We start from the raw sequence: 7,112 nt of genomic DNA, 5'->3' as shown, positions 1-7,112 counted from the left end.
GGAGCTCTGCTCAGCCACAAGCCAGGCTGATGGCTGCCAGTACAGCGGTGGTGGTGGGAGCCTCTCCTGCCTCCTCAGCAGCGCTAAGGATGTCCGACTGCAGTTTAGGCCTGCTCCCTGCTGGCAAGTGGACATCCCCCGAGGGCTGCCGGGCTGCCAGAGGGATGTCTGATTGCCATCTTAGACCCAATCCCCTAGGAAGCGGGCCTAAGCCAGCAGGTGGTCATCCCCTGAGGGGTCCCAGACTGCAAGAGGGCACAGGCCAGGCTGAGGGACCCCCCCTTCCCCCCCGCAGTGCATAAATTTTTGTGCACCGGGCCTCTAGTTTGTAATAAAGGATTAATCAGTTCTGTCACTCTCATTTGGGCAACAAAATCAAGCCTCTTGCTTCAGGAAATATTGCTAGATAGGATCATTTCCACACTGCCGGGTTGTTTTTCTTTTTAATATCACAGCTGATTTGCTGTGGTGGAGGCTGCTGCAAACTGCTGGCACCATTACTGGCTACAAATGTGTTTGCCAAACCGCTCAGAGTAGAGAGAGTCATGCTGTATTCTTTGACGGTGGGTTTCTCTGCCAAGAAATAGACCTGCATAGAAGAGCCTCATTCATCTTTGCCCCTGCACCTCCTTGTGCCCTGAGCAAGTGAATGTATCAGAAACCAGTGATAGAAGTTTCTACGCTCCTCTCCATCCAGTACTGCTGCTGGAAACCTTCAATGAGGTTTTCAGCCATGTCCTTCCTCTCATCCTTGTTCCTTAGTGCACATAACAGCAGACACCCAAGAAAAATGCAGACAGCTCACCTCAGCCACCTATGTGCTTGAGAAACAAATGAGAGTGGGTGCCAAAGGCGTCTGAATCCATCAATAATTGTCAAACACTGCTACCACTTCTCTTCTAAGTAGGAATCATAAAATCAGAAGGGCCTAGACAAAGGTATAAAATGTAACTTCTCTCCTAAAAAATCTCAGATTTCTGTATTATACTCTGAGGGAGATGATTATACTGTTTCCTTTGTTTTCTGTCTCCATTCACAGATGTCAATACATGCATGGTGAGTAGTTTCCAAACATTTACTTCATTTGCAACTAGAAGCAAGAGGGGAAGGCAGCACCAACCACCCTGGCATGCTGACAACTCAGCACTCTCCACCTCCACGAGAAACACAGCTCCATGCCAATCCACTCCTAGTGCCAAGGCAAGGACGCCAGAGCAAGCTATTTGAGGGCACATTTTATAACAAGAATTAGACTGCCGCAGTGCCCACCTTCTCTCTCTTTCCAAATCTTACCTCAAAGAGTCAACCTTTAACATCAGGGGAGACAGACAATAATTCAGACTTAAAAGTGAATGAAAATGCAATATTTGAATTGTTTAGGAGGGTGACACTTTGTTTAGTGAAACCAATAAATTTCCTTCTCAAAATTGACTACTGATACTAGTGAACAAATAGGAAGAGATGAACAAAGAGAACGAGAAGAGTACTGTGTCATCACACATTTTTATCCTCAGGTCCACAAGTCATTTGTGTCCACTCTTCATTTACCCACCCATGCATTCAATGCTGAGAATTTACAGTAGCCTCAGAAATAAAAAGTCTAGGTAATTTTCATTGAGCTATCATGATGCTCGGACGCTGTTAGGAGTGCTTTACTTGTATTAATATGTTTATTCCTCACAAAATGCTAACAGGTAGGTACTACTCTTACTCCCATTTTACAGGGGGAAAGTGGAAACACTGAGAGGTTAAGTAATTTGCCCGTGGTAACACAGCTGGAGAGTGAACTGGGCAGTCTGCCTTCATGACTGCCGTTTGAAACAGCTCCCTACTCCATGTCTTGGTGGGACAGAATTAGGACAAGGCTTTGGAGCAGGCAGGCAGCTACCCAATGAGCCATTTCCACTTCTGAAGGCTTTATTTTTATACCCTTTCCGCCTTTTTAATAGGGGTGTTTGGGGAATGAACAAAAGAAGTATCCTACTGGCAAGAAGAAGTAGATGACTCATATTGAAGAGGGAGGAGGGGGAGAATCCTTTTCAAACCACAAGGCTACCATCTTTCACACCAGAGGGGGTCACTGAACACATCACAGGAGAGAAATGGATCTTGAGGTCACATGGATAAGAGTCTCACCTCTGGGAGGACACCCTGCTGTCAGAAAAATGATTGGAAAGAATCCTCGCTGCAGTGAGGGATCTGGTTACTTGTGTTACTGGTGCCCGAGAGCATATGCTTTATTAAGTTGAGCAGATGTCCTGCTTGGTCAGGCCTCTCTGCTTTAATGGCCTGGAAGAGTGTCCTGAAGTCCCCTGGAGCAGGCACGCTTGGCTCGAGGTCCCCTACCAACAAGCGATAAAGGACTTGAGGTTATTGTGTGTTACCTTTTCCAATTGTTCAGGTCACCAAATAAGTCCCAGGGCTTGGTAGCCTGGCAGTAACTTAAAACCCCATCTTCCTTTTCTGTCTTAGATTTATGCATTCCAACAATACTGCTGGATGTTTGAGGGCCCAGCCACTAAGGATACATACACAGATAAGGCAAGAATGGTCCCTTTCCTCAAGGAGCTCACACTGGGAAGAGTTGAAGTGCCCTCAACTCTGAGAGATCTAGTTCCCTGCCACTCACTACTAAGGATGTGCAAGGTGTGGAGCTAAGGATGGGCAAGGTATAAAGCAAACAGGTGGTCACTTCTCTCTCCTTCCCTGATATTCTGTGCCCCAAGTCCCATCTTTCCTTCCCACATGACTTGATGATTTTATGTTGATCCAGGGTTAGACAATTTTCAGATACTAATAAAAAAAAATAACTCACAGAGTAAAAGCTCTATATGTGGCCCTCAGGTCATGTTTGTGATAATCCTTGGAGGCAGTTTTTGCCAATATCCTCATTTCCCATATAAGGAAATCTAGGCACAAGCAGTTAAAAAATAAGCTCAAAGTAAAATGCTAATCAGTAGTAGATCCAGGAAATTTGGCTTCAAAGCACATCGTCACAACCATTGCTGTATGCTGTATCTTTGATAATGCTGCCATTAAGAAAAAATAGGAAATAAGAGAAAATAAGAAAGAAGTGGAAGCAGAGATGGAGAAGACTGAGCAATAAATCATAGCCATAGTCAGCATTTATGATTATTAGAGATCATCTCGAATTCTCAGTGTCTTGCTGCTGGATGGATATCATGTTACATATGAGGAAATGAGACCCTGGGAGCAGCTAACCAGCAAATAAGCAGGACATGGCAGAACCAGAATTTGAATCCAGGTTCACTGGACCTCCTGGTGCTCCCTTTCCTGCACCATCCTGCTTCCTGGTGATAAGCAGAGTGGCACAGAGCATAAAGGCAAGTTCTGCCTCAAAACGAAAGAGACCATCACTGACATGAATGAGATGAAACCACAATGTAATAGAGAATATCAGGACTAGACCATCCTAGAAATCACTCAATACAACCTTTCACCTGATGTTTTAACCTCTGAAAACATCCCCATCAAAAAGGTGGGAGACAAATTTTGGGAATCAGATGACTGAGAAAAATTTGCTTGAAACCTAGATGTTGAACCAGAAAAGACTAGAGCAGGGGTGGGCAACCCCTGGCACGCGTGCCAAACATTGGCATGCCAGTGACTTTTGCTAGCACGTGAAATCCTCTCTTATAATCTTCCATTTACAATTTTTGTGAACATTTGAATGACTTAAATGTTAAATTACAAGGAACTGGCAAGACACTTGATGTTATCTTTGGTTACATAAAGGCTTTTGAAAAGAAACTGGAAGTCTTTAAGAGGGATGTGGATGGTGAGAGATTTAGATATTTCCCAAACCTCAAGAGGCACATCAAAGACCTCCCAAAAGATGACAGAACAGACTGTCAAAGCCTTCAAAAGCTGTTTTTAAACATCATCGAGTCAACTATTGAGCAGTTCTTCTCAAGATTTGCGAAATTCAGAGAACTGGAAGAGACAGCAAAATTCATGAGGTTTCCAGACAGCATGAAACTGGAGGAACTAAACTTACAAATGTTTTCATGGATAGACATGGCTGACTTTGAAATGCAGTTGATTGAATTTCAGAGTAGCTCAATTTGGAAGCAGAAATTTATTGACCTTAGAGTTGACTTGGAAAACATTGAAAAAAAGCAATTAGAGACAGGAGTACCAGAGAGAAATGTCGAAAATGAACTATTGAGGACTTGGAAAGCCATTCCAGAAAATTTTTCTGTGTTTTTGTCGCTTGAATGAATTTTATTATTTCTTCAAGGTTCTTCACATACGTACACCTTAAGAGATATCAAGTAGGCGTAACATGTTCTCAAAAAATTAGGGTTGGCATGCAGAAGAATTTTGAGTCAGAGATTTTGCTGGTTTTGGCACGCACTCACAAAAAGTTTGCCCACCTCTGGACTAGAGTATAAAGATCTCCTGTAAGTATTTGTTAACTGGAGCCGCTGACTAGTAAATTACCTTGCTGGCTTGACCCTGGCCTTTGGCATTGTTTGCCCGTGTCACTCAGGTCATATTGTTCCATCAGAGGAACTTTCTCAGAGTTGGCAGCAGCTCTTGGACCATGGAAACAGTATTGGTGGAGTCCTGCTGTCCCCTTGGTGAGGCAAGCTTGCCAGAGTTGTCATGTGCAGTCAGAGAGCATCTGCAGTTGGTAGAAAATAATTTCACACACAGAGACCCAGACGCATGCACACGCTTTGTGGAGAAACACAGCCTCTACTCTTCTCTAGGGGTGTTCTGTCTGTTCTAGAACTTGCACAGACCTTACATATCATTATTTAATGTCCTCAGTGCATCTCTATCAGGCCCTGACTTCACTTGTCAGGGAGTCTTTCTCATTCATAATTTTTTTCATTTCTTTTGCAAAAAGAGTTTTGCCTTAAGAGGAGCAGAACTCCTCCAGCCCAGTCTTTAGAGGCAAGGAAACAAACAAACAAAAAGAATAGATAACAGTAATAATTGAGTGCACACTCTCTGGCATGCCCCAAGCTAAGTGCTTTCTTTATATGAATTAGCTCATTTAATCTACATAAGACCACTAGTGAAGTAGGCACGCTTATTGACCCCATTTTACAGGTAACAAAGACTTGGGTTATGCCACTTGCCCAAAGCATATAGTGACTCAGCTGGGACCCAACTCTGGCCTCATGAACCTCAACTTGCATCACAGGCCAACCTTGAGCAACCTGTTTCCCTGCAATTCTTGAAAGTATGCCAGGCTCTGTTAGTTGAGGGTAAAAGTTAGTTTTGGATGGATAGAGGGGAAAGTATTTGGTATAACCCCATTCCCTGTAATTCTAGCATGAGGATGCTGAAATATGATTTAATTTTCCTAGTGACTTAAATAGCCAATACATCAACTGCCACTCATATTTCTTTGCCTACTTAATAGGAACATTTTCTTTAGGAAAAAAATATGTGTAGAAAGAAATGGAGACTCTGTAAAGGAGGGTTGATTGCTTTGTTAACTACTGCACCCTTGGAACAAAGAGCATGTGCCTAAGGCATGGTAAATGGTCAGTAAATATTTATTGAGTAAATGGGTAAGAGGTTTAAAGGGTCACATAGATGCCTGTCTCCCTGACAAGCTCACAATAAACTCCTTGAAGTTACCACTACATGCTGAACCCTAGTTTCCCAGAGTCAGATTACTCTGAAGTCTGGGAATAGTGTTACATTGATTGAAAAGGTACCTATCCCTGACTGAGAAAACCAAGTCTCATGTGTTTGTGCTTCTGTGTTGAGTATCTATGCCTCTTTGGAAATGATTAGAGGGCCTGATAGAGTGGAAAGGAGGGGTGAACAGGCAATACCATTTACAGTTGTAACCCTATTAAATCCATGATTCATGTGGTTCAGTCCATAAGAAACTTGAACTTCAAAATCATATCATCCAAATAGGCACTCTAATGAGTTATGAAGCCTCTCAAGTAGCATAATTAGAATATTATCAAAATCATCTGCTCTCCCCGATGTTTCCAGAAGTCTTTGGAACATCTCATCCTCCTCTGCTAAACCATTTCCCTCACCAGCTACTCCATTCAACCTCCGTCGTCCTTTCTCGATTACCACCTCTTCCTCATCTCCATAGGGTTTTCCAGAGAGTGAGATTCCCTCTGTGCTTTCTGTTTTCCCCTTCAGCTAGTCTCCTAACTCAGCATCCCTGGTGGAAGAACCCTCCATGCAGGATGAGGAAGGGAAAGAGTAGGAAAAATCCAAACTCTTTTGCAGACAGAGAGGAGAGAGAAGGGAAAAGGCTATAGATACTCATAGACTGATACCTTCATCCCTTTAGTCATAAAATGACTGCTGTGCATTACTATGGTATATCTCCCAATTCTGCAAAAGTTTTAAGGATCCACTAGAATCCTAGTTCTCAAATAGAACATGTCAGTCACCAAAGAACTCTTACTTTCCAGAGAGAAATGACATCTATAAGTCCACTGGCCAGGTTAAGAGCAATGCTTTGTCACAATTCTTAGCATTCTTCATTATTTTGTAGCTTATTTGATAATACAAACCACCATTTAGCTATTTTGTGCAAAATAGATTTTATATGTAAATCCTTGGCTACAAATAGATTTAGGATGCATGTTCCTTCTTTTTTTCAGCACAGCCTACTTGATTGGTACTATATTAAACTGGGAATGCTCACGTGCTCTAGCTACCCTCCTGTGCACATCAAAATTTCCCATTGTCACATTTCTGCCCAGATATTAATAAACATGAGTGGGAAGTGGAAAAACGCATGAAGTGCTGCTCAACCTTTTGAAGCCTGTGGAGCTCCCCTCTGCTTCAGCTGAAAAAGGGGGGCAGATTGGGCACTCCAGGAGCCCAGCTGTCTTAGGGAACATCCCTAAAGGGTGAAACAACTTTGTGAATTCCAAGAGGGAAACTTAGATGGAATCAATTTCCATGCTGCGGGATTGCCATCACAACTAGGTGCATCAGGCCATTAGGGGGCAGGTGGCTTTCAGGGAAATAAAATTCAAAGGCACCATGCACACGGTCATATTTCCCAAACTCTGAAGGAATTCTCCCCCTGAAAGTATATGTTTAATTCCTCTTAAGTAAAAAGGCAAATAACCCTCAAAGGGCACTATGTA

Source organism: Myotis brandtii, unplaced genomic scaffold, assembly GCF_000412655.1.
Source record: "Myotis brandtii unplaced genomic scaffold, ASM41265v1 scaffold95, whole genome shotgun sequence".
Lineage (NCBI taxonomy): Eukaryota > Metazoa > Chordata > Mammalia > Chiroptera > Vespertilionidae > Myotis > Myotis brandtii.
The sequence above is the reverse complement of the archived record's forward strand: the minus strand, read 5'-3'. Positions refer to the sequence as shown.